Source organism: Poecile atricapillus, chromosome 37, assembly GCF_030490865.1.
Source record: "Poecile atricapillus isolate bPoeAtr1 chromosome 37, bPoeAtr1.hap1, whole genome shotgun sequence".
NCBI lineage: Eukaryota > Metazoa > Chordata > Aves > Passeriformes > Paridae > Poecile > Poecile atricapillus.
The window spans coordinates 575778-600893 of record NC_081285.1 but is presented as its reverse complement, the minus strand read 5'-3'; positions in this window follow the sequence as shown (position 1 = coordinate 600893).

The window sequence follows — 25116 nt, the reverse complement described above, 5'->3', positions numbered from 1 at the left end:
CAAAAAATCTCATCAAATTTCCACACAGTCTAGGAAAAATCCATCAAAATTCTTCATGTCTCCCCAAAATCCCTCAAAATTCCACAAAACTACAACAAAATTCAAGGAACATCCCACAAAATTCCCAAAATCTTCTCAGAACCTTACCAAATTCCAGAAACATCCCACAAAATCTTGACAAATCTCCACACCATCTAGGAAAAAAAACTCAAAATTCTTCAAGTCTCTTTAACATCCCAAAAAATTCCTGAAACATTCCACAAAATTCCAAAAATCTTCTCAAAACCCTATCAAATTTCAGAAATATCCCTCAAAATCTCCACAAGTTTCCACACAATCTAGGAAAAATCCATCAAAATTCGACAAAATTCGCACAAAACTCATGGAACATCCCACAAAATTCCAAAAATCTTCTCAAAACCCTACAAAATCCCGGAAACATCGCACAAAATCTCCACAAGTTTCCACACAATCTAGGAAAAATCCATCAAAATTCTTTGTGTCTCCTCAAAATCCTTCAAAATTCGACAAAATTCCCACAAAACTCATGGAACATCCCACAAAATTCCCGAAATCTTCTCAAAACCCATCCAAATTCCAGAAACATCCCAAAAAATCTCATCAAATTTCCACACAGTCTCGGAAAAATCCATCAAAATTTTTCATGTCTCCCCAAAATCCCTCAAAATTCCAAAACGATACAACAAAATTCAAGGATTATCCCAAAAAATTTCCAACATCTTCTCAAAACCCAACCAAATTCCAGAAACATCCCTCAAAATCTCCACAAGTTTCCACACAGTCTAGGAAAAATTTATCAAAATTCTTCAAGTCTCCTCTCTATCCCACAAATCTCCAGAAATATCCCACAAAATTCCAAAAATCTTCTCAGAACCTTACCAAATCCCGGAAACATCCCAAAAAATCTTGACAAATTTCCACACCATCAAGGGAAAAAAACTCAAAATTCTTCATGTCTCCTTAACATCCCAAAAAATTCCTGAAACATTCCACAAAATTCCGGAAATGTTCACAAAACCCTATCAAATTTCAGAAACATCCCACAAAATCTTCACAAGTTTCCACACAATCTAGGAAAAATCCATCAAAATTCTTCGTGTCTCCTCAAAATCCTTCAAAATTCGACAAAATTCCCACAAAACTCATGGAACATCCCACAAAATTCCAAAAATCTTCTCAGAACCTTCCCGAATTCAGGAAACATCCCACAAAATCTTGACTAATTTCCATACCATCTAGGGAAAATAACTCAAAATTCTTCAAGTCTCCTCACTGTCCCGTAAAATTCCAGGCACATCCCACAAAATTCTGGAAATCTTCTACAAACCCTACCAAATTCCAGAAACATCCCAAAAAATCTCATCAAATTTCCACACAGTCTAGGAAAAATCCATCAAAATTCTTCATGTCTCCTCAAAATCCCAGAAAAGGTCACAAAATTCCCTCAACATTATAAAAAAACACAACTCAATTCCAGAAACATCGCACAAAATTCCCAAAATCTTCTCAAAACCCAATCAAATTCCAGAAACATCCCAAAATATATCAACAAATTTCCACAAAATCAAGGAAAAATCCATCAAAATTCTACAAGTGTCCTCAAAATCCCAGAAAAGGTCACAAAACTCCCAAAATCTTCCCAAAACTTTACAAAATTCAAGAAACATCCCACAAAATCTTGACAAATTTCCATCCCATCTAGGGAAAATAACTCAAAATTCTTCAAGTCTCCTCACTATCCCGCAAAATTCCAAGCACATCCCAAAAAATTCCAAAAATCTTCCCAAAACCCTACCAAATTCCAGAAACATCCCACAAAATCTCATCAAATTTCCACACAGTCTAGGAAAAATCCATCAAAATTCTTCATGTCTCCTCAAAATCCTTCAAAATTCCACAAAATTTCCACAAAACTCATGGAACATCCCACAAAATTCCCGAAATCTTCTCAAAACCCAACCAAATTCCAGAAACATCTCAAAAAATCTTCACCAGTTTCCACACAATCTAGGAAAAATCCATCAAAATTCTACAAGTGTTTTCAAATTCCCAGAAAAGCTCACAAAATTCCAAAAATCTTCTCAAAACCCAACCAAATTCCAGAAACATCGCACAAAATCTCCACAAGTTTCCACACAATCTAGGAAAAATCCATCAAAAGTCTTTGTGTCTCCTCAAAATCCTTCAAAATTCGACAAAATTCCCACAAAACTCATGGAACATCCCACAAAATTCCCAAAATCTTCTCAAAACCCTACCAAATTCCAGAAACATTCCTCAAAATCTCCACAAATTTCCACACAATCTAGGAAATAATTATCAAAATACTTCACGTCTCCTCACTATGCCACAAAACTCCAGAAATATCCCACAAAATTCCAAAAATCTTCTCAGAACCTTCCCGAATTCAGGAAACATCCCACAAAATCTTGACAAATTTCCATACCATCTAGGGAAAATAACTCAAAATTCTTCAAGTCTCCTCACTGTCCCGTAAAATTCCAGGCACATCCCACAAAATTCCCGAAATCTTCTCAAAACCCAACCAAATTCCAGAAACATCCCTCAAAATCTCCACAAGTTTCCACACAGTCTAGGAAAAATTTATCAAAATTCTTCAAGTCTCCTCACTATCCCACAAAACTCCAGAAATATCCCACAAAATTCTCGAAATCTTCTCAAAACCTTATCAAATTCCAGAAACATCCCACAAAATCTTGACAAATTTCCATACCATCTAGGGAAAAAATCTCAAAATTCTTCAAGTCTCCTTAATATCCTATTAAATTCCTGAAACATACCACAAAATTCCTGAAATCTTCTCAAAACCCTACCAAAATTCAGAAACATCCCACAAAATCTCCACAAGTTTCCACACAATCTAGGAAAAATCCATCAAAATTCTTCATGTCTCCTCAAAATCCTTCAAAATTCCACAAAATTCCCACAAAACTCACGGAACATCCCACAAAATTCCCGAAATCTTCTCAAAACCCAACCAAATTCCAGAAACATCCCAAAAAATCTCATCAAATTTCCACACAGTCTAGGAAAAATCCATCAAAATTCTTCATGTCTCCCCAAAATCCCTCAAAATTCCACAAAACTACAACAAAATTCAAGGAACATCCCACAAAATTCCAAAAATCTTCTCACAACCTTACCAAATTCCAGAAACATCCCACAAAATCTTGACAAATCTCCACACCATCTAGGAAAAAAAACTCAAAATTCTTCAAGTCTCTTTAACATCCCAAAAAATTCCTGAAACATTCCACAAAATTCCGGAAATCTTCTCAAAACCCTATCAAATTTCAGAAACATCCCTCAAAATCTCCACAAGTTTCCACACAATCTAGGAAAAATCCATCAAAATTCAACAAAATTCCCACAAAACTCATGGAACATCCCACAAAATTCCAAAAATCTTCTCAAAACCCTACAAAATCCCGGAAACATCGCACAAAATCTCCACAAGTTTCCACACAATCTAGGAAAAATCCATCAAAATTCTTTGTGTCTCCTCAAAATTTTTCTAAATTCGACAAAATTCCCACAAAACTCATGGAACATCCCACAAAATTCCCGAAATCTTCTCAAAACCCATCCAAATTCCAGAAACATCCCAAAAAATCTCATCAAATTTCCACACAGTCTCGGAAAAATCCATCAAAATTTTTCATGTCTCCCCAAAATCCCTCAAAATTCCAAAACGATACAACAAAATTCAAGGATTATCCCAAAAAATTTCCAACATCTTCTCAAAACCCAACCAAATTCCAGAAACATCCCTCAAAATCTCCACAAGTTTCCACACAGTCTAGGAAAAATTTATCAAAATTCTTCAAGTCTCCTCTCTATCCCACAAATCTCCAGAAATATCCCACAAAATTCCAAAAATCTTCTCAGAACCTTACCAAATCCCGGAAACATCCCAAAAAATCTTGACAAATTTCCACACCATCAAGGGAAAAAAACTCAAAATTCTTCATGTCTCCTTAACATCCCAAAAAATTCCTGAAACATTCCACAAAATTCCGGAAATGTTCACAAAACCCTATCAAATTTCAGAAACATCCCACAAAATCTTCACAAGTTTCCACACAATCTAGGAAAAATCCATCAAAATTCTTCGTGTCTCCTCAAAATCCTTCAAAATTCGACAAAATTCCCACAAAACTCATGGAACATCCCACAAAATTCCAAAAATCTTCTCAGAACCTTCCCGAATTCAGGAAACATCCCACAAAATCTTGACTAATTTCCATACCATCTAGGGAAAATAACTCAAAATTCTTCAAGTCTCCTCACTGTCCCGTAAAATTCCAGGCACATCCCACAAAATTCTGGAAATCTTCTACAAACCCTACCAAATTCCAGAAACATCCCAAAAAATCTCATCAAATTTCCACACAGTCTAGGAAAAATCCATCAAAATTCTTCATGTCTCCTCAAAATCCCAGAAAAGGTCACAAAATTCCCTCAACATTATAAAAAAACACAACTCAATTCCAGAAACATCGCACAAAATTCCCAAAATCTTCTCAAAACCCAATCAAATTCCAGAAACATCCCAAAATATATCAACAAATTTCCACAAAATCAAGGAAAAATCCATCAAAATTCTACAAGTGTCCTCAAAATCCCAGAAAAGGTCACAAAACTCCCAAAATCTTCCCAAAACTTTACAAAATTCAAGAAACATCCCACAAAATCTTGACAAATTTCCATCCCATCTAGGGAAAATAACTCAAAATTCTTCAAGTCTCCTCACTATCCCGCAAAATTCCAAGCACATCCCAAAAAATTCCAAAAATCTTCCCAAAACCCTACCAAATTCCAGAAACATCCCACAAAATCTCATCAAATTTCCACACAGTCTAGGAAAAATCCATCAAAATTCTTCATGTCTCCTCAAAATCCTTCAAAATTCCACAAAATTTCCACAAAACTCATGGAACATCCCACAAAATTCCCGAAATCTTCTCAAAACCCAACCAAATTCCAGAAACATCTCAAAAAATCTTCACCAGTTTCCACACAATCTAGGAAAAATCCATCAAAATTCTACAAGTGTTTTCAAATTCCCAGAAAAGCTCACAAAATTCCAAAAATCTTCTCAAAACCCAACCAAATTCCAGAAACATCGCACAAAATCTCCACAAGTTTCCACACAATCTAGGAAAAATCCATCAAAAGTCTTTGTGTCTCCTCAAAATCCTTCAAAATTCGACAAAATTCCCACAAAACTCATGGAACATCCCACAAAATTCCCAAAATCTTCTCAAAACCCTACCAAATTCCAGAAACATTCCTCAAAATCTCCACAAATTTCCACACAATCTAGGAAATAATTATCAAAATACTTCACGTCTCCTCACTATGCCACAAAACTCCAGAAATATCCCACAAAATTCCAAAAATCTTCTCAGAACCTTCCCGAATTCAGGAAACATCCCACAAAATCTTGACAAATTTCCATACCATCTAGGGAAAATAACTCAAAATTCTTCAAGTCTCCTCACTGTCCCGTAAAATTCCAGGCACATCCCACAAAATTCCCGAAATCTTCTCAAAACCCAACCAAATTCCAGAAACATCCCTCAAAATCTCCACAAGTTTCCACACAGTCTAGGAAAAATTTATCAAAATTCTTCAAGTCTCCTCACTATCCCACAAAACTCCAGAAATATCCAACAAAATTCTCGAAATCTTCTCAAAACCTTATCAAATTCCAGAAACATCCCACAAAATCTTGACAAATTTCCATACCATCTAGGGAAAAAATCTCAAAATTCTTCAAGTCTCCTTAATGTCCTATTAAATTCCTGAAACATACCACAAAATTCCTGAAATCTTCTCAAAACCCTACCAAAATTCAGAAACATCCCACAAAATCTCCACAAGTTTCCACACAATCTAGGAAAAATCCATCAAAATTCTTCATGTCTCCTCAAAATCCTTCAAAATTCCACAAAATTCCCACAAAACTCACGGAACATCCCACAAAATTCCCGAAATCTTCTCAAAACCCAACCAAATTCCAGAAACATCCCAAAAAATCTCATCAAATTTCCACACAGTCTAGGAAAAATCCATCAAAATTCTTCATGTCTCCCCAAAATCCCTCAAAATTCCACAAAACTACAACAAAATTCAAGGAACATCCCACAAAATTCCCAAAATCTTCTCAGAACCTTACCAAATTCCAGAAACATCCCACAAAATCTTGACAAATCTCCACACCATCTAGGAAAAAAAACTCAAAATTCTTCAAGTCTCTTTAACATCCCAAAAAATTCCTGAAACATTCCACAAAATTCCAAAAATCTTCTCAAAACCCTATCAAATTTCAGAAACATCCCTCAAAATCTCCACAAGTTTCCACACAATCTAGGAAAAATCCATCAAAATTCGACAAAATTCCCACAAAACTCATGGAACATCCCACAAAATTCCAAAAATCTTCTCAAAACCCTACAAAATCCCGGAAACATCGCACAAAATCTCCACAAGTTTCCACACAATCTAGGAAAAATCCATCAAAATTCTTTGTGTCTTTTCAAAATCCTTCAAAATTCGACAAAATTCCCACAAAACTCATGGAACATCCCACAAAATTCCCGAAATCTTCTCAAAACCCAACCAAATTCCAGAAACATCCCAAAAAATCTCATCAAATTTCCACACAGTCTCGGAAAAATCCATCAAAATTTTTCATGTCTCCCCAAAATCCCTCAAAATTCCAAAACGATACAACAAAATTCAAGGATTATCCCAAAAAATTTCCAACATCTTCTCAAAACCCAACCAAATTCCAGAAACATCCCTCAAAATCTCCACAACTTTCCACACATTTTAGGAAAAATTTATCAAAATTCTTCAAGTCTCCTCACTATCCCACAAAACTCCAGAAATATCCCACAAAATTCCAAAAATCTTCTCAGAACCTTACCGAATTCAGGAAACATCCCACAAAATCTTGACAAATATCCACACCATCTAGGGAAAAAACCTCAAAATTCTTCAAGTCTCCTTAACATCCCAAAAAATTCCTGAAACATTCCACAAAATTCCGGAAATCTTCTCAAAACCCTACCAAATTTCAGAAACATCCCACAAAATCTCCACAAGTTTCCACACAATCTAGGAAAAATCCATCAAAATTCTTCGTGTCTCCTCAAAATCCTTCAAAATTCCACAAAATTCCCACAAAACTCATGGAACATCCCACAAAATTCCAAAAATCATCTCAGAACCTTACCGAATTCAGGAAACATCCCACAAAATCTTGACTAATTTCCATACCATCTAGGGAAAATAACTCAAAATTCTTCAAGTCTCCTCACTGTCCCGTAAAATTCCAGGCACATCCCACAAAATTCCCAAAATCTTCTGAAAACCCAACCAAATTCCAGAAACATCCCTCAAAATCTCTACAAGTTTCCACACAGTCTAGGAAAAATTTATCAAAATTCTTCAATATAGTCTCCTCACTATCTCACAAAACTCCAGAAATATCCAACAAAATTCACGAAATCTTCTCAAAACCTTATCAAATTCCGGAAACATCAGACAAAATATTGACAAATTTCCATACCATCTAGGGAAAAAATCTCAAAATTCTTCAAGTCTCCTTAATATCCTAATAAATTCCTGAAACATACCACAAAATTCCAAAAATCTTCCCAAAACCCTACCAAAATTCAGAAACATCCCACAAAATCTCCACAAGTTTCCACACAATCTAGCAAAAATCCATCAATATTCATCGTGACTCCTTAAAATCCTTCAAAATTCGACAAAATTCCCACAAAACTCACGGAACATCCCACAAAATTCCTGAAATCTTCTCAAAACCCAACCAAATTCCAGAAACATCTCAAAAAATCTTCACCACTTTCCACACAATCTAGGAAAAATCCATCAAAATTCTACAAGTGTTTTCAAAATCCCAGAAAAGCTCACAAAATACCAAAAATCTTCTCAAAACCCAACCAAATTCCAGAAACATCGCACAAAATCTCCACAAGTTTCCACACAATCTAGGAAAAATCCATCAAAAGTCTTTGTGTCTCCTCAAAATCCTTCAAAATTCCACAAAATTCCCATAAAACTCTTGGAACATCCCACAAAATTCCCGAAATCTTCTCAAAACCCAACCAAATTTCAGAAATATCCCAAAAAATCTCCACAAGTTTCCACACAGTCTAGGAAAAATTTATCAAAATTCTTCAAATCTCCTCACTATCCCACAAAACTCCAGAAATATCCCACAAAATTCCAAAAATCTTCTCACAACCTTACCAAATTCCAGAAACATCCCACAAAATCTTGACAAATTTCCATACCATCTAGGGAAAATAACTCAAAATTCTTCAAGTCTCCTTAATATCCCACAAAATTCCAGGCGCATCCCATAAAATTCCGGAAATCTTCTCAAAACCCAACCAAATTTCAGAAACATCCCTCAAAATCTCCACAGGTTTCCACACAATCTAGGAAAAATCCATCAGAATTCTTCATGTCTCCTCAAAATCCCAGAAAAGGTCACAAAATTCCCTCAACATTCCAAAAAAACCCAACTCAATTCCAGAAACATCACACAAAATTCCCAAAATCTTCTCAAAACCCAACCAAATTCCAGAAACATCCCACAAAATCTCCACAAGTTTCCACACAATCTAGGAAAAAAACCTCAAAATTCTTAATGTCTCCCCAATATCCCACAAAATTCCACAAAACTACAACAAAATGCAAGGAACATCCCATAAAATTCCCAAAATCTTCTCAAAACCCAATCAAATTCCAGAAACATCCCAAAATATATCAACAAATTTCCACAAAATCAAGGAAAAATCCATCAAAATCCTACAAGTGTCCTCAAAATCCCAGAAAAGGTCACTAAACTCCCAAAATCTTCTCAAAACCTTAAAAAATTCAAGAAACATCCCACAAAATCTCTACAAGTTTCCACACAATCTAGGAAAAAAACCTCAAAATTCTTCATGTCTCCCCAAAACCCCTCAAAATTCCACAAAATTCCCACAAAACTCACAGAACATCCCACAAAATTCCTGAAATCTTCTCAAAACCCAACCAAATTCCAGAAACATCCCTCAAAATCTCCACAAGTTTCCACACAATCTAGGAAATATTTATCAAAATTCTTCAAGTCTCTTCACTATCCCACAAAACTCCACAAATATCCCACAAAATTTTCAAAATCGTCTCAAAACCTTATCAAATTCCGGAAACATCCCACAAAATCTTGACCAATTTCCACACCATCTAGGGAAAATAACTCAAAATTCTTCAAGTCTCCTTAATATCTCACAAAATTCCAGGCGCATCCCATAAAATTCCGGAAATCTTCTCAAAACCCTACCAAATTTCAGAAAAATCCCAGAAAATCTTCACAGGTTTCAACAAAATCTAGGAAAAATCCATCAGAATTCTTCATGTCTCCTCAAAATCCCAGAAAAGGTCACAAAATTCCCTCAACATTCCAAAAAAACCCAACTCAATTCCAGAAACATCCCACAAAATTCCCAAAATCTTCTCAAAACCCAACCAAATTCCAGAAACATCCCACAAAATCTCTACAAGTTTCCACACAATCTAGGAAAAAAACCTCAAAATTCATCATGTCTCCCCAATATCCCACAAAATTCCACAAAACTACAACAAAATGCAAGGAACATCCCACAAAATTCCCAAAATCTTCTCAAAACCCAATCAAATTCCAGAAACATCCCAAAATATATCAACAAATTTCCACAAAATCAAGGGAAAATCCATCAAAATTCTACAAGTGTCCTCAAAATCCAAGAGAAGGTCCCAAAACTCCCAAAATCTTCCCAAAACCTTACAAAATTCAAGAAACATCCCACAAAATCTTGACAAATTTCCATCCCATCTAGGGAAAATAACTCAAAATTCTTCAAGTCTCCTCACTATCCCGCATAATTCCAAGCACATCCTACAAAATTCACAAAATCTTCTCAAAACCCTACCAAATATCAGAAACATCGCACAAAATCTCCACAAGTTTCCACACAATCTAGGAAATATTTATTAAAATTCTTCAAGTCTCCTCACTATCCCGCAAAATTCCAAGCACATCCCACAAAATTCCAAAAATCTTCACAAAACCCTACCAAATTCCAGAAACATTCCAAAAAATCCCCACAAATTTCCACACTATCTAGGAAAAATTTATCAAAATTCTTCAAGTCTCCTCACTATCCCACAAAACTCCAGAAATATCCAATAAAATTCCCGAAATCTTCTCAAAACCTTATCAAATTCCGGAAACATCCCACAAAATCTTGACAAATTTCCACACCATCTAGGTAAAAAAACTCAAAATTCTTCAAGTCTCCTTAATATCCCAAAAAATTCCTGAAACATTCCACAAAATTCCGGAAATCTTCTCAAAACCCTACCAAATTTCAGAGAAACCCACAAAATCTTGACAAGTTTCCACACAATCTAGAAAAAATCCCTTAAAATTCTTCATGACTCCTGAAAATCCCAGAAAAGTCCACAAAGTTCCCAAAACATTCCAAAGAAACACAACAAAATTCCAGAAACATCCCACAAAATTCCTGAAATCATCTCAAAATCCAACCAAATTCCTGAAACATCCCAAAAATTTGCAACAAATCTCCACACAATCTAGGAAAAATCCCTCAAAATTCTTCAAGTCTCCTCATTATCCCACAAAATTCCAAGCACATCCCACAAAATTCCAAAAATCTTCTCAAAACCCAACCAAAGTCCAGAAACATCCCAAAAAATCTCATCAAATTTCCACACAGTCTAGGAAAAATCCATCAAAATTTTTCATATCTCCCCAAAATCCCTCAAAATTCCACAAAGATACAACAAAATTCAAGGAACATCCCAAAAAATTCCCAAAGTCTTCACAAAAACCAATCAAATTTCAGAAACATCTCACAAAATCTCCACAAGTTTCCAAACAGTCTAGGAAAAATCCATCAAAATTCTACAAGTGTTTTCAAAATCCCAGAAAAGGTCACAAAACTCCCAAAATCTTCCCAAAACCTTACAAAATTCAAGAAATATCCCACAAAATCGTGACAAATTTCCATACCATCTAGGGAAAATAACTCAAAATTCTTCAAGTCTCCTCACTATCCCGCAAAATTCCAAGCACATCCCACAAAATTCCAAAAATCTTCTCAAAACCCAACCATATTCCAGAAACATCCCACAAAATCTCCACAGGTTTCCACACAATCTAGGAAAAATCCATCAAAATTCTTTGTGTCTCCTCAAAATCCTTCAAAATTCCACAAAATTACCACAAAATTCACGGAACATCCCACAAAATTCCCAAAATCTTCTCAAAACCCTACCAAATTCCAGAAACATCCCACAAAATCTCCACAAATTTTCACACAATCTAGGAAAAATTAATCAAAATTCTTCAAGTCTCCTCACTATCCCACAAAACTCCAGAAATATCCCACAAAATTCCAAAAATCTTCTCAAACCCTTATCAAATTTCGGAAACATCCTACAAAATCTTGACAAATTTCCACAGAACCAAAGAAAAATCTCTCAAAATTCTTCAAGTCTCCTCAATATCCCACAAAACTCTAGAAAATTCCTCAAAATTCCACAAAAATCTACAAAATTTCAGGAACATCCCACAAAATTCTTTACATTTTCTCAAAATCCTACAAAATGCTAGAAAAGCAACATGAAATTGTAAAAAAAACCCTCAAAATTCCCCAAATCTTTTCAAAACCCTACATAATTTTTGAAAAATCCCACAAAACCTCCTTAAATTTCCTCACAATCTAAGAAAAATATCTCAAATTTTTTCAAGTCTTGTCAAAATCACTCAAAATTCCAGATACATCCCACAAAATATCCACAAATTTGCACACAACCTACAAAAAATCCCTCACCAAATTCTTTAAGTCTCCTCAGCATCCCATAACATTGCAAAAAAATCCTAGAAAATTACAGAAAAATCCCACAGAATGCCTTAAATCTTCTCTAAACCCCACTAAATTCCAGAACCATCCCACAAAATCTCCAAATTTGCACAAAATCTCAGAAAAATCCCTCAACCTTCTTCAAGTCTCCTTAAAATCTCTGCAAATACCAGAATATTCCACAACATTCCACAAAAAATCCCACAAAATTCCAGAAACACCTCATAAAATTCTTTATAAATTTTCTCAAAATTCCACAAAATTCCAGCAAAGCATCATGAAATTGTGAAAAAACCCCTCAAAATTCCCAACCTTCTCAAAACCCCACCAAATTTCGGAAACATCCCACAAAATCTCATCTGATTTCCACACAATCTAAGAAAAATCCCTCAAAATTCTTCAAGTCTCCTCAATATTCCACAAAATTCCACAAAAATCAAAAAAATTCCAGGAGAAATCCCGCAAAATTCCCTAAATCTTCTCAAAACACTGGCAAATTCTAGAAACATCCCACAAAATCCCACAAATTTCCACACAACCAAATAAAAATCCCTCAAAATTCTTCAAGTCTCCTCAACATTTTACAATATTGCAAAAAAATCTCTCAAAATTCCAGAAAAATCCCACAAAATTATTAACATTTTCTCAAAATGCCACAAAATTCCAGAAAAATCCCACAGAATGATTGAGAGACCACCAGCTATTCACTACTCTTCACAGAAGTAAACGTGAACACCGTTTATTTCTATCTTTAGCACACCTTTTATAGGGTTCTACAGGGTCCGTAGGCTAAGCAAGTTACTATTGGCTAATACACACAGTTTACATTTTTTCTCCTGTACACAAGGATATTGTTTTGCTTTACTCTCTCTTCTGCAGGAAGGTTTCAAGGACTTTAGCCTTTAATATCACGACTTACTTCAAAGACTGGTTTGTGCAGACAGGCCTTTACTAATATATAAAATATATTAACAATTCCTCTTTCTCCTTTTGCACAAACCAGGCTTTAGATGTGACTCATTCTATACTCTTATGAAGACAAGATAACATACAACTTAGACTGTCATCCCAATTAACATTACAAGTAAAGTCTGTCCCCCTTCTAGCACAAGAGACCTCAACCATCCAGTGATGCCCCAGCTGGCGAACCAACTTCCAATGGGATCACTATCTTCTTTCTGGGCATGTGACCCATCCTGTAGCTGTTGTAGCTGCTTACAGATGGAAACTGAATGATCAGTAAGATTCAGACAGCACATGCCTTCAAACTCCTCTCAACCATGTCATTGTGCTAAGAGCACAAAGTCAATTGCAGCTCAATTTTGTAATACTGCATGACGTACACTACTCACATCGTCTGAAAGTTCACTTAACATTGTGGATGTTAAGTTCAATTCTTTCTTGGTCTAACAAGAGAGCCTTTTGAGAGTTGCTAAGCTTTAATTCATTCAGGCTTCACTTTGACTGTTTGCTGGTTTTTATTTTATCAGCTACATTCAGTAATTGATGTAAGCTTGAATGGAACAACATAAGTTTCCCAAGATAACAGGGTCCTCTATGTAGATTAGCAGGAATCCCATTCCATGCTCTGTCTCCACAGATTAGGAATATGGAACTAGGTAATCGCTTTGGTAATTGTCCTGTGAGATTGCACCACGAATAAAGGCTTTACAAATGGTAGTAACGAGATCAACTGTAGGGCTGACTGCATCCCAGTGCTGCATTACTTTGTTGGAATGACTTTTTGTTGGGTGTTCAAACATTATCCATCCACCTGAGCTATTGGTGGAACCTAACAAATCTAATTCTTCTGGGGGCTCTATGGTAACATTGAGAACTTTGATAATTTTTGCTTGCCAACAGGCTTCAGGTTGTCTTAATGTGAAGCCAACAGTGCAATTGCACTCTTGCATCCAATTGTCAATTGATTCAGTCAAGTCTCATTACTAACTAAACCTTTAAATGCTTGAGGATCCCTTCAGGGACTCCTGCGAGACAGGTGCGAAAAGGATCTCTAGGTGTGACTAGGCTTAAACACATTGACCTTTGGCCAGTTCAATGTGCCAGAGTGACCCATATGTTCTGTCGCTTTTGGATGTTAGTTAGCAGACAGTTGGTCAGGACTATACACAGCACAATTACTATAAGCAGTTGGTTCCATGTCAATGACACCATACTTGCAAACTCACAGCTAAAACTTTAACGTTAAATGAACTTTCAAAGATGTTTACACTAGCTTTTGAAGGGGGAAATGTTTATACTTTATACTAATATAACAATTACTACACAGGCTAAACACTTTATCTTAAACTACTATCTAACTACTTTTAACACAGGTGCTCTGGTATATATGTAGTCGAAGCGTAAAAGCAATTTGCTGAAAGGGTAAACACACAACTACAATTTGCTTTATATACAGTTAGATGGAGTCTCTACACTTTTCTTGGATCTTCTACAGAATTTCTCTCACAAACAGACTATGATTTAACACGATTCAGTCTTGGAACGTTCACTGGTCTCATGATGTCAGCTGGAAGCTGATCGGTGACTGAGGGCTTCGAAGTTCAGGTTTTTCTTCAGATCCTTCTAAATCTTAAAACAAAGGATAACTGAAAAATTTGTAAAGACACAACATCATAATAACAACATAAAATTTCTGTTGGCAACTGTCTGTGTAGTGTTCAGACACAACTGTGTCCTGACAGGTCCACTTCTGATCCCTGTCTGGAGTACCAAGGCTGTGTGATGACATCTCTGTTCACTGGATCTCATGTGTTCAGAAACACACAGTCTGGTCAGATGAACAGGTGACTTTTTGAACCTGCCAACAAAACACAGACACTTCTTCCCTTGAAGGTAATGAATTACACTAATCAAATGCTTTTAGGGCATCAATTTCCCCCTTTTTTTTTTTTTTTTAAATGGAAATGAGATGTACTTCTGTTATAAACATCAACATCAACACAAAACCATATACACAATGAATAAGAACCTATAACAGTTAAAAATCAATCAAATTATAAACATTACTGATAACATATGTAATATAAAAATACCACTAACTACTAAAACACTGCACCAGCATCCCATAGTTAGCAAACAAACAGAAACAAAAAATCATCAGTGAAGGATTGGATAACCACCTCCGGAAATGATTCTCCAAGCCCACTTCAAAATTGATCCAGCTGTCATATTAATAGGGTCAAATTGCTGAGTCAAAAAGTGACTCAAATACTGATTTGGGACAGAAAACATCTGGATCTGTTGGCAAACATTCTGTCCAGGTAATGTCAAGGCTTGGCCAGGGCCTAGGCTTTAAATGGGAAAGATGCCTCTTAACTCATTTCTAAAACAAGGTTCTCAATAGTAGCAGCTATGAGATGCCTATAGCACAGCAAACTGTTGAAATGCATTTGTACAAAGTAAATGATCAGAAGCCTTAGGTACCAGACCAATTAAACCATGCAGCAGTTGGTTTAATCTGAAGCCTCTCCCATGGCAGCTGATCCTCAGCAATGGTACATCTTCTTAAAATTCTGGAAACACTGAAAAATAAGAAACCTATAAAAAACAAAATTGCAGAGATTGCAACAAACAATAGAACTCCCAATGAAGTCAAGGGTGTCACAGACTGCATTCACTTCTATCCACAAGCAGGTGTTCATCAGTGTTCTATCACAGCTGATCCAGTTGCGGCTATCTTATTCTCTCTAGGAAAATAATTATACTTTGCAGTTTAGACAAGTGTCTCCAATAAAACATAAAACAATTTAAATTAAACAATATTTAAACCTAATAAAATTAATTATGACAAAAGGAAAAAAACAAAACTTAACCTTAAAAGAATATCTAAGTTATAAAACTTAAAAACATTCAAGCTCAAACATAATAAAACTTAACTATCCTTAATTCTATTAACACATAATCTATATTAAATAAAAACAGGCCTTAATCCTATTCTGTTACTACAAAAAGCAGCTAAAAGTTTGATATATACCTTTTAAACCCCATATAACAATAACATGTATTCACTATAAAGATTATAAAAATGTAACAAATTCATCACAATTCTATGTCATCTAGCTTTGAGAATAACTCACAATAACTGCAAATGTTACTAAAAATACTTATTCATAATAGGAATTTACCTAGTATATGCCTAAATTGGTTAGGATTTTAAAGTGCAGTTTTTCTAGAGAAAAACCACCACAACACAGGATTTGGCAAGTTGCCATTCAGCTTTTGTAGCACTTTCCAGGAACATCAAGTCCAATTTTTAAACTAAAATCCAAAATCCAAATTGGTATATATGCACTTAATTGTGTTTTATATAACAAAAGGACTCACATTGAAATTACCTTATTAAAATGATGGAAAAAACAAGTAAATAGATAATATATGCTCTAACTTAACTTTGTCTTGTACAGTAAAGTTCTCTTAACTAATTATTTTTTAAACCACAAATCTCTTCTGTAGATAACATTAATTGGAAGGTTTTCCTAGTAGCTGTAAATCATACCAGATTTTAACCTTAGGTTTTAAAGCTAATTATTGCAGGGTGACTTCTGTTAATATTCAACTGCATTAACTCATAATTACTTAAAACACAAAATTAACTCTAAAAGGGTATATAAAAACATTAAAAAAAAACAATGAATCATGACTTTTCAACAAACTGGGTACTATCCTGGTGCTTTTTCTTAGAGAGGGAGCGGGGGGGTGGACCGCCCGCCCTGCTGCTGCTCTCTGCTGCTGTTATCTTTCTTCACATTCTCCACATACTCTCACAGAGAGGAAAAACGGAGAGAAAGGAAAAAAAGAAAACCTCACAAAGTTAACTTTAACAAATGCAGTTATTTCTCTCAATTTCTCTCTTGTTGTTTGCAGATAGGGAAAAAAGGGCACGATTTTACAAAAGCAGGCAATGTTACACAAAAAGTCTCTTAGGGCCAGGTGGTAACAACGGTGACCATTGCAACTTATCAACTTTTAATTACAGTGATGAATTTTGAACTAGATACTATATAGTTTGTGATTTTTTGGCTATTTTGTCTCTCTTTGAAGCTGTCTGAGCCACCTGTTTCTGCTCAGCTGTTTCTGTAATTGTTCAGAGTGGCCTTGGAACTTTTCTTGCACTGCTTCTACCCCTAGGGTGCCTTTGTTCTCTGCACCCACCTCAGTGCTCCCCCATGTCCCCCTGGTTCGGCTGGAAACCAATCTAAATTTGGCTTCTTTTCTTCCAGGGTAGTAAAGCTGGAACTTAAGTAAGATTGTAGTGTTAAAAGTGACTCCAAAAGTGAAGCAAATAGTTCTGGATGTATCACATCCTGCCATGGCTGAACAGATTCTGTTCATTGTTTCAGCGTTTGCTGTGGAATTTCTTTCTCATTATTTTCTTCTCTCTGACTCTCCCTCCCTCTCTCGAAGGGCAGCATAGATAGGAGCGCTTGCCCAGCAGTGGGAGGTAAAGGCATCTGCTGCTGTGACGCAGGTAGAATTACGGGGCTCACATATGGAGGCTAGCTTTAGAGCAAGCTGCAGGCCCCATGGCCTGCCAGCCCTGCCTGAGAAGCTAGCCTGGGAAATTCATGGGAGGATTCAAAACAATCCTCAAAGACAGAAAACAGCCTGCAGGTGCTGTTTGTCTGTCCCCGTGTTTTCCTTGCAGGAGAAGGTCAGGGGGTGGTAAACCCCACTGACCAATGATGGTAATGTAGCACTTTACTAACCAATAAGAGTTTCCTTTCTGTACTTTCGACGAACTAGTCTATATAACATGGCTGTAGTAATAAACTAGAGATTCTCTCCTGTTCTGACTCCCTTGAGAGTCCGTGTCGTTCTTTCCGCCGTTCCCAATTAGAACGACATCTGGTGACCCCGACGTGATGATGGACCGACCCTCCGAGGTCTGATAATCCGACGTGATGTGCAGCCAACCCCCGAGGTCAGAAAGCAACCGACGTGATGACATCTGCTAATCCCCTGAGGGTAAGCAGCGAGCGGGAAAGACACCAGCCCTTCCCCCTAGAGGGGAAAGTGGAATTCTCCCGGGCTTCCCAAGAGGAAGCTGGTTTCTAACCAACGGGATAGTGGAGCCTGCCAGAGAGCGGGCTTGGAACGGCCTATCTTGGTGAAGCACAGCTTGAAATCCCGGGTCCAAGCCAATAGAGTTTGCATAATTGCATTCGCAGAGCCGCCAAGATAAAAAAAAAAAGTTTTCATAATGGAGAACTGTGATTTAGCTGATAAGCAACTTGTCAGCTTTGCATGGCAAGATGCCTTGCTGAGCATGGGACTCTGTATTCCTGAAGAAGATATACGCGCTTTGTTCCACTGGGTGAAAGCGCAAGAGTTTGCTGTGACTGTGAATGATGTGTTTAACCTTGAAATTTGGTGGTCAGTGGGAGACCACCTGTGGACTAAGCTAGCTGTGGGAGATACCAGTGCGTGCAGCTTAGCAGCAACTTGAGGAGTGATTTTTAAGGCACTGGAACAGTGCCAGCCTAAAAACAGTGAAACCGAACTGTGTAGCAGTCCTTCAGCTCTGCCCGGACCCTTAGAAAACTTTAGCAGCGGGCAGGAGCAATCCGTGAGCCAGAAATCTCCCTCTCCAGGAAAATTTAAGCACCCGCCATCCGCAGAGCTCAGCGCGCAGGTTTTACCAGCAGAAAAACAACAGAAGAGCGAAAATCGCTCGGCTCTGCCTTTACCGCACTCGCAGGCGCCGCCATCGCCGGCGCCGCGAGAGCCACCTTTGCCTGCGCCCTCCGCGGAGCCTCCGCAGGCCCCTCCAGGAGCAGCGCTGCGAACACTGGTGCCAGCGGCCACCGTGGAGCCTCCGCCGGTGCCCCGAGTCCCCACAGCGGCAGCAGCAGCGGCGAGAAAAAAACGAAAGAAAAGGTGGAAAAGAAGGAAGAAAAAGCTAACTCAGGACGCTGCCTGCCGCCACCGGCCGCGGGCCGGGCGGCCATCCAGGCCCTCTGGCTCCGGTCGGCTGCAAAAACCCCATAAAAGCCGAGCCCGAGCCCGGATCTGGAGCCGGGACCGGGGCCATGGCGAGCATCCCCCCCCCGCACCCATCCAAAGTTCCAGCCAAGAAGCAGCAGGGGAGGGGGGGGGAGAGCCCAAGCCCCCCTTTCGCTCGCGTGCGCGCGCCCTGTGAGCTCCTTTCTTCTGTGCCGCGGGAAGCGGCGCGAAACCGCGGCACCTGCGCGGACGCCCCTGCTCCCCCCACGCGTGTGCGCCCCGCGCGGAGCGAGCTGCGAGGGTCGGCGTGGAGCCGCGGGACCTGCACAACACCCCCGCTGCCCCGCGCTCGCCCGCGCTCCAGCGGGGAAGCGGCGGGGAGGACGGGGAGCGAACTTCGCTCCCCCCCCCGCGCCCGTCAGCGTGGCCCGCGCGCGCACGGACCGTGCTACAGGCGCCGGGCTGGGTTCTGCCAGCCTTGTGCTGCCAGGTTCTCCTGTGAACCCGAGCCGCCCCGCGAGACGGTGCCGGAGCTCGAGCAGTGCCCCGGCCAGCACGCGCTCCCCCCCGCCTTGCAGGGGGTGAACCGCACCAAAGTCCTGCAATCCCTGCGAGACCCAAATCTGCTCACTTTATACCACTTTAGTGTTCTTTTAAACTACTATATTGACAAGTTAGACCGTCAGTTTGAACAGACTAACAATGTTTTGTATTAGTTCACTGAGTTAAGGATATTTGACTCAACCGTCAAATCCTTGCAAGGAAAACAACCTTTAAACATCATCATAAACCAAAATTCCAAATTAATATCCATTCCAATATCTAGTAAAAGAAACCACTTGTGCCGTGTTTGTTCTCCCTCCTGCAAGGGCCCAGCAGGATGTTACAAACACTGTACATTTTTTATTTTTTTCCTAAACCGAAAGGGTGAATTATGGAGGCTAGCTTTAGAGCAAGCTGCAGGCCCCATGGCCTGCCAGCCCTGCCTGAGAAGCTAGCCTGGGAAATTCATGGGAGGATTCAAAACAATCCTCAAAGACAGAAAACAGCCTGCAGGTGCTGTTTTTCTGATTCCCGTGTTTTCCTTGCAGGAGAAGGTCAGGGGGTGGTAAACCCCACTGACCAATGATGGTAATGTAGCACTTTACTAACCAATAAGAGTTTCCTTTCTGTACTTTCGACGAACTAGTCTATATAACATGGCTGTAGTAATAAACTAGAGATTCTCTCCTGTTCTGACTCCCTTGAGAGTCCGTGTCGTTCTTCCTGCCGTTCCCAATTAGAACGACACTCACAGCCTCAGCATATCTCGCTTTTCTGTTTTTTAAGGTATTAATTACAATCTGCCAAGTTCGACCGAGAGACACAGTGTCCTTGCTCTTTTCTGTGATTGCCGTTTCCCATATCAGAGCTGTTATATCAGTCCGTTCCTTCACTGCAAAGAGCAGAGGGGACACTGCCAAATGCCCGTGACAATATAATGAGCATATCCAGGTCTTTTTCCCGGGCTGCTTCACCTCGTTTAGCGAGAATACAAAGAAGCAGTTTTTTCACCGCCACAAATTCCACTTCCATGGTAGCAGCAAATGGTGGGGGGGAAGGTCGCAACCCCTCTACAGCACCCCCGCCCCTCGGACTCCCCCAGAAACTCGCCCCCCTTTATCCGCAGGTCGCCTATCCGGTACCGATCCAAGGCAGCGTCTGTCTCCGCTCAGATTCGCTCCACCAGCCTCGGTCCAAGGCTCCGTCCCACCGTGTGTGGACCCACCGAAGCTGCCTGCCCGCAGGGTATCCCTGTTCAGGCACCAAATATTGAGAGACCGCCAGCTATTCACCAGCCTTCACAGAAGTAAACGTGAACGCCGTTTATTTCTATCTTTAGCACACCTTTTATAGGGTTCTACAGGGTCTGTGGGCTAAGCAAGTTACCATTGGCTAATACACACAGGTTTACATTTTTTCTCCTGTACACAAGGATATTGTTTTGCTTTACTCTCTCTTCTGCAGGAAGGTTTCAAGGACTTTAGCCTTTAATATCACGACTTATTTCAAAGACTGGTTTGTGCAGACAGGCCCTTAGTAATATATAAAATAGATCAACACACAAGGAGCTGAAATAGAGAATTTAATAAGACTTCTCTTAAAATGTTGGTAGGGTCCCTTAACTTTGATGACATTAATTTTCTTTTTGGCCACCATTCCATATTGCATGCCAAATATTTTATTGCTAGAAACTATATTCCAAGGCTGTAGGGGTGTGTTCATAACACAGATACCATATGATATCTTCAGTCATATCATCTGATAGTGCCCCTAAAATACAGCTACTCACACAAGCCTGTGGGGCAATGCATTTGTAAATTTGTATTTCTAATGGAAGTGTCCTTACATTCATTTAGTACGAATGCGTGCAGACCCTCAGTGCTATAAAGTCATTTGGATCCACTAACCCAAGAACACTAGGTAGAGATATTTTCCAGCACAGAATCCTGCTAGGATGCACAAATGTAGACCCTTCTCAGCCTTCCCCAATGACTTTGAGCTAATGGAAATAAGATTATAGGACAGGATGTAAAATTTGGTGGCAGATAGCGAACATGACTGTTTCTTTTTCTCTGGCAGACTGTTCAGGAGGAAGTTTACTTGTAGTAATACTTTTTGGACACAAAAAATAAAAGTAAAATCTAGAAAGGAAGCACCTCTGAGAACAGATGAACTGAGAATGTGGTTTAAAATGGCAGGTAAACACAAGATGCAGAGCAGGTATTTTTCTTTCACCTTTTTCAAATTAATTGCAACAGGGGGAAAAGCTCCTACGTCCTTGTTCGTTATGAGACTCCTTTTCTCTTTTACAAACTGTGGAGGAGCACACCTAGGAATGAGTTGGGGAGGAAAAAGGACTGAACTGTTCTTTACTTTTGCCTCTGGAGAATCAAAGATGTGGCCTGAAACCTACCTGAGCCAAGAGTATTTTCAGTTTGTAGAAGCTTAGTCTACTATGAATTTCTGTCTCTTGGCTGGATACTCAGCATCTCTAAGTGCAGAATCCTCCCTGGCACCGTATATCCTCGCCTTGTCCCTGCCACCACCACTAAACTATTTTCCTTTCATTGTAAAGTGAGTGAGATTTTACTCGGCTGCAATTCTGCAGTGTTAGGGAATGAAGGATTTTTCCTTCTTCATTTTTTTATGATGAATTTCTTATTTATTCTCTTCACGCCTTCTGAGTGAGCCTTTTGTAAGGGCTTCTGTATTTCACAGAGGCTACACCTATGTGGGTCTGAAGACTTTGATACAATTCGAATCACTTGAAAATTGAACTTGTTTGATTTGTATGGTAGGCAGCCATTCTCCCTGTTCCAACCTTCATAAAATAGTTTATCCACGTTGAAAAAAACCACAAAACTCTTGGAGATAGTCGAGACAGTGCAGCATGGTGATTACAGGGATGGATAAGAAGACCATCAACTTCTTCATACCATCAAACTTGAGACTAATACTCAGCTCTGCAGCTATAATTTTAATCCACAGTAATCTACAGACAATCCTTTATTATCTAAAAAAGCTAATACCGTAAAGTTGGAAGCAAGCTGAAGTTGGAAGAGTTAGGTTTCTTCAAAGCTCTTGTGTACAGCAGGATTGGAGAGCCTTTACCTTTTGTAACAGTAAGGTTTTAAATTTGTAATCCTGACCTTCCAACTAGAAATTGGTGGCTCCGTTGTTGCACTTGCAGCAGCCACATGACATCAAAGGAAAAGTGCATTGTTCTAACTTGTGTGGAAGCAGTGGCTGCAAATACCATCAGGAAGTGCTGGAATGGCAGGACATTGGATGGATGCTCTTAGCCCACAGAGCTGGAAATATCTGTTCTAGCCACATGGTAAGTCCATTTATGTAATTCCAAATCTATTCCTCACACCATCTGTGCTCCTCTATTCTGTAATCAGCTTGGTGAGGAGGTAGATGAAACTGTTGGGGAAAAAAAACACTTAAATTTAAAGCAGAGTAACTGTTCCATTCTAAATGGTGAAGATAAACCTGTGAGGCTACCAAAGAAATCTTTCTTTGGCTTCCAGTAATAACTTCAAATGGATAACAAATCGATGCTGTATAATCTGCTTTTAATGGATTTCCTTTGGAATGTGTACTTCTTCCTGAATGACATAACTGCAATATTTTCACACTTGCAATTTCAGCCTCAAATGGCCACAGGAAATGCAGCAGCTTCTGTTTTCTGTTGCTTCTGTTTGTTAATGCTTCAAGGTGTTGCTCTGGATTTGTCCACAGCTGTCATGACCTTAGAAAGAGAATGTTCTAAAAATAGGAGTAAAAAAGCCAGCAAGCTCCTCCTTGCAGCAGACACGGGCAACATTGGATCCTAATTGTGTTTGCAAAGCATCCTAATGGGGAGAGGCAGATCTCAAGAATGGAAACTTGAGAAGGTGTGTGGCTGCTTCCTACCTTAGGCTGGATTCAGGAAGGGCGGTGTTCCAGAGAGCAAAGTCAAGAGTTTGAATCAAGGAAGTGTGAGCTGCCCAGAAAGTCAGGGCCCACACTGCTCATGTGTATCAGGGGAAGGTGAGAATCAGGCCCATCTGCTGATAGAAATGCAAGTTCCAGCTTTAGCAGCCAAAGGATGTGCAAATAAATGGCTTCTATGTATTGGAGAGCATGAAGCATTAAGTTAGTGTTTCATCCAGTTGTTTGAAGGCAATGTGGGATTCCAGAGCTTAGTGTTTGAATTGCAACTTGAATTTCCTTCTTTGCTGTTATTTAGACTGCTCTGAAGTAGTAATGAGAAGAAAAAATGAAAGAAAATGTTGTTTGATGGGGACTGTGGTAGGGCTTTCTTGACAGATTTGAAATGGCTTGAATTGATGAAAATCTCCAGGTGAGGGGAAGGTTGTATCCATTCCTCTCTTTTTAAAGCCAATTTTCCTAGAGGGATCTAAAATTGCATTTGAGGGTTGGGGTGTGGTTTTTTTCCCTCCTTTCATGTGCAACCTAACAACTCCAATTTCACAGGCCTATTTAACATTTGATCCATCAAAATCAGTCCTTTGCTTTGTATTTTGGGAACTTGTTCATCTTGGGGAATTTGTCATCTTCTCAGGGCATTGAAGGTCAATCAAATGCTGCAGGTGTCATTCTTCCTTTACTATGGTCTATGTCCTGGGGTTTGACTCTTAAGCAGAGCTATTTTTTGATTTTGCAGCCTAGCAGTTCTACTGTGGGGCTGTGTGCAGGTGAATTCACTTGAGAACGATGGGTAAATCAGCTCCTGGGAAGATGTGCACTGCCTGGCCCCGATGCTTCAGCATGCTTGAGGTCAGCTTGGCTGTCTCTGACTGTCTAATAATAATGCATCATAATAGAATTAAGTATTCATTTTAATTGCTGATCAATAAGACTTTCTTTAAACTAAATCTGTGTGCTAGTTTCTAAACCACTCCAGTCTGTTTCATCAATGACCTTCCTGATTTTAGCTTAAGCTTTCTAGTTTCTGCTGTTGTTCTTTTCTGCCCTGTCCCTGTGAGAGGAAGGGATGGTGGCTGGAGGTTTGGCAGTCAGCGAGGGCCTGGCCACCACTCCAGTTCTGTACACTCAGCCTTGGAGGTGTGATCAGGAATCTGCTGTTAGTTCCCAGTTTTGTATTGCAAAGACTGACCATGCTGCCAGCACTGTGTTTTAGGAGTGAATTTTCATTTGTTTGGTCAAATTCAAAAGCAGCCTTAATTTTCAGATGGAATTCTTTGTGGATGAGGATGTGAAGAATATGGTGTTTATACTCACATCATACTGGCAGTACGGTAGAACAAGTCCTAACTGATTTGGTAATAAAGGCCTAGTTTTTCTTCACTAAACCTGCCCTAGCAAAATTCATAAGCTGGTGATAGCTATCTCTGGAGTGGAAAATCTTTATTGAGTTTCTTGACAATTGAATGGACTTTGGCAAGCTTTGTTGTTTAGCTTCTGTTGATCCAGAGACACTTGGGGCTCCTTTTGCTTCCTAAGGGATTAAACTAGCAAGCACTTAGAATCAGATATTGGGAAGATGCGTGCAGGAGACTTTGTAATTTACTATGGAAAAACATAATAATGATGAATCTTTCTGATGGAAATGATAGTATTTCACATACTATGTGAAATGCTTTTA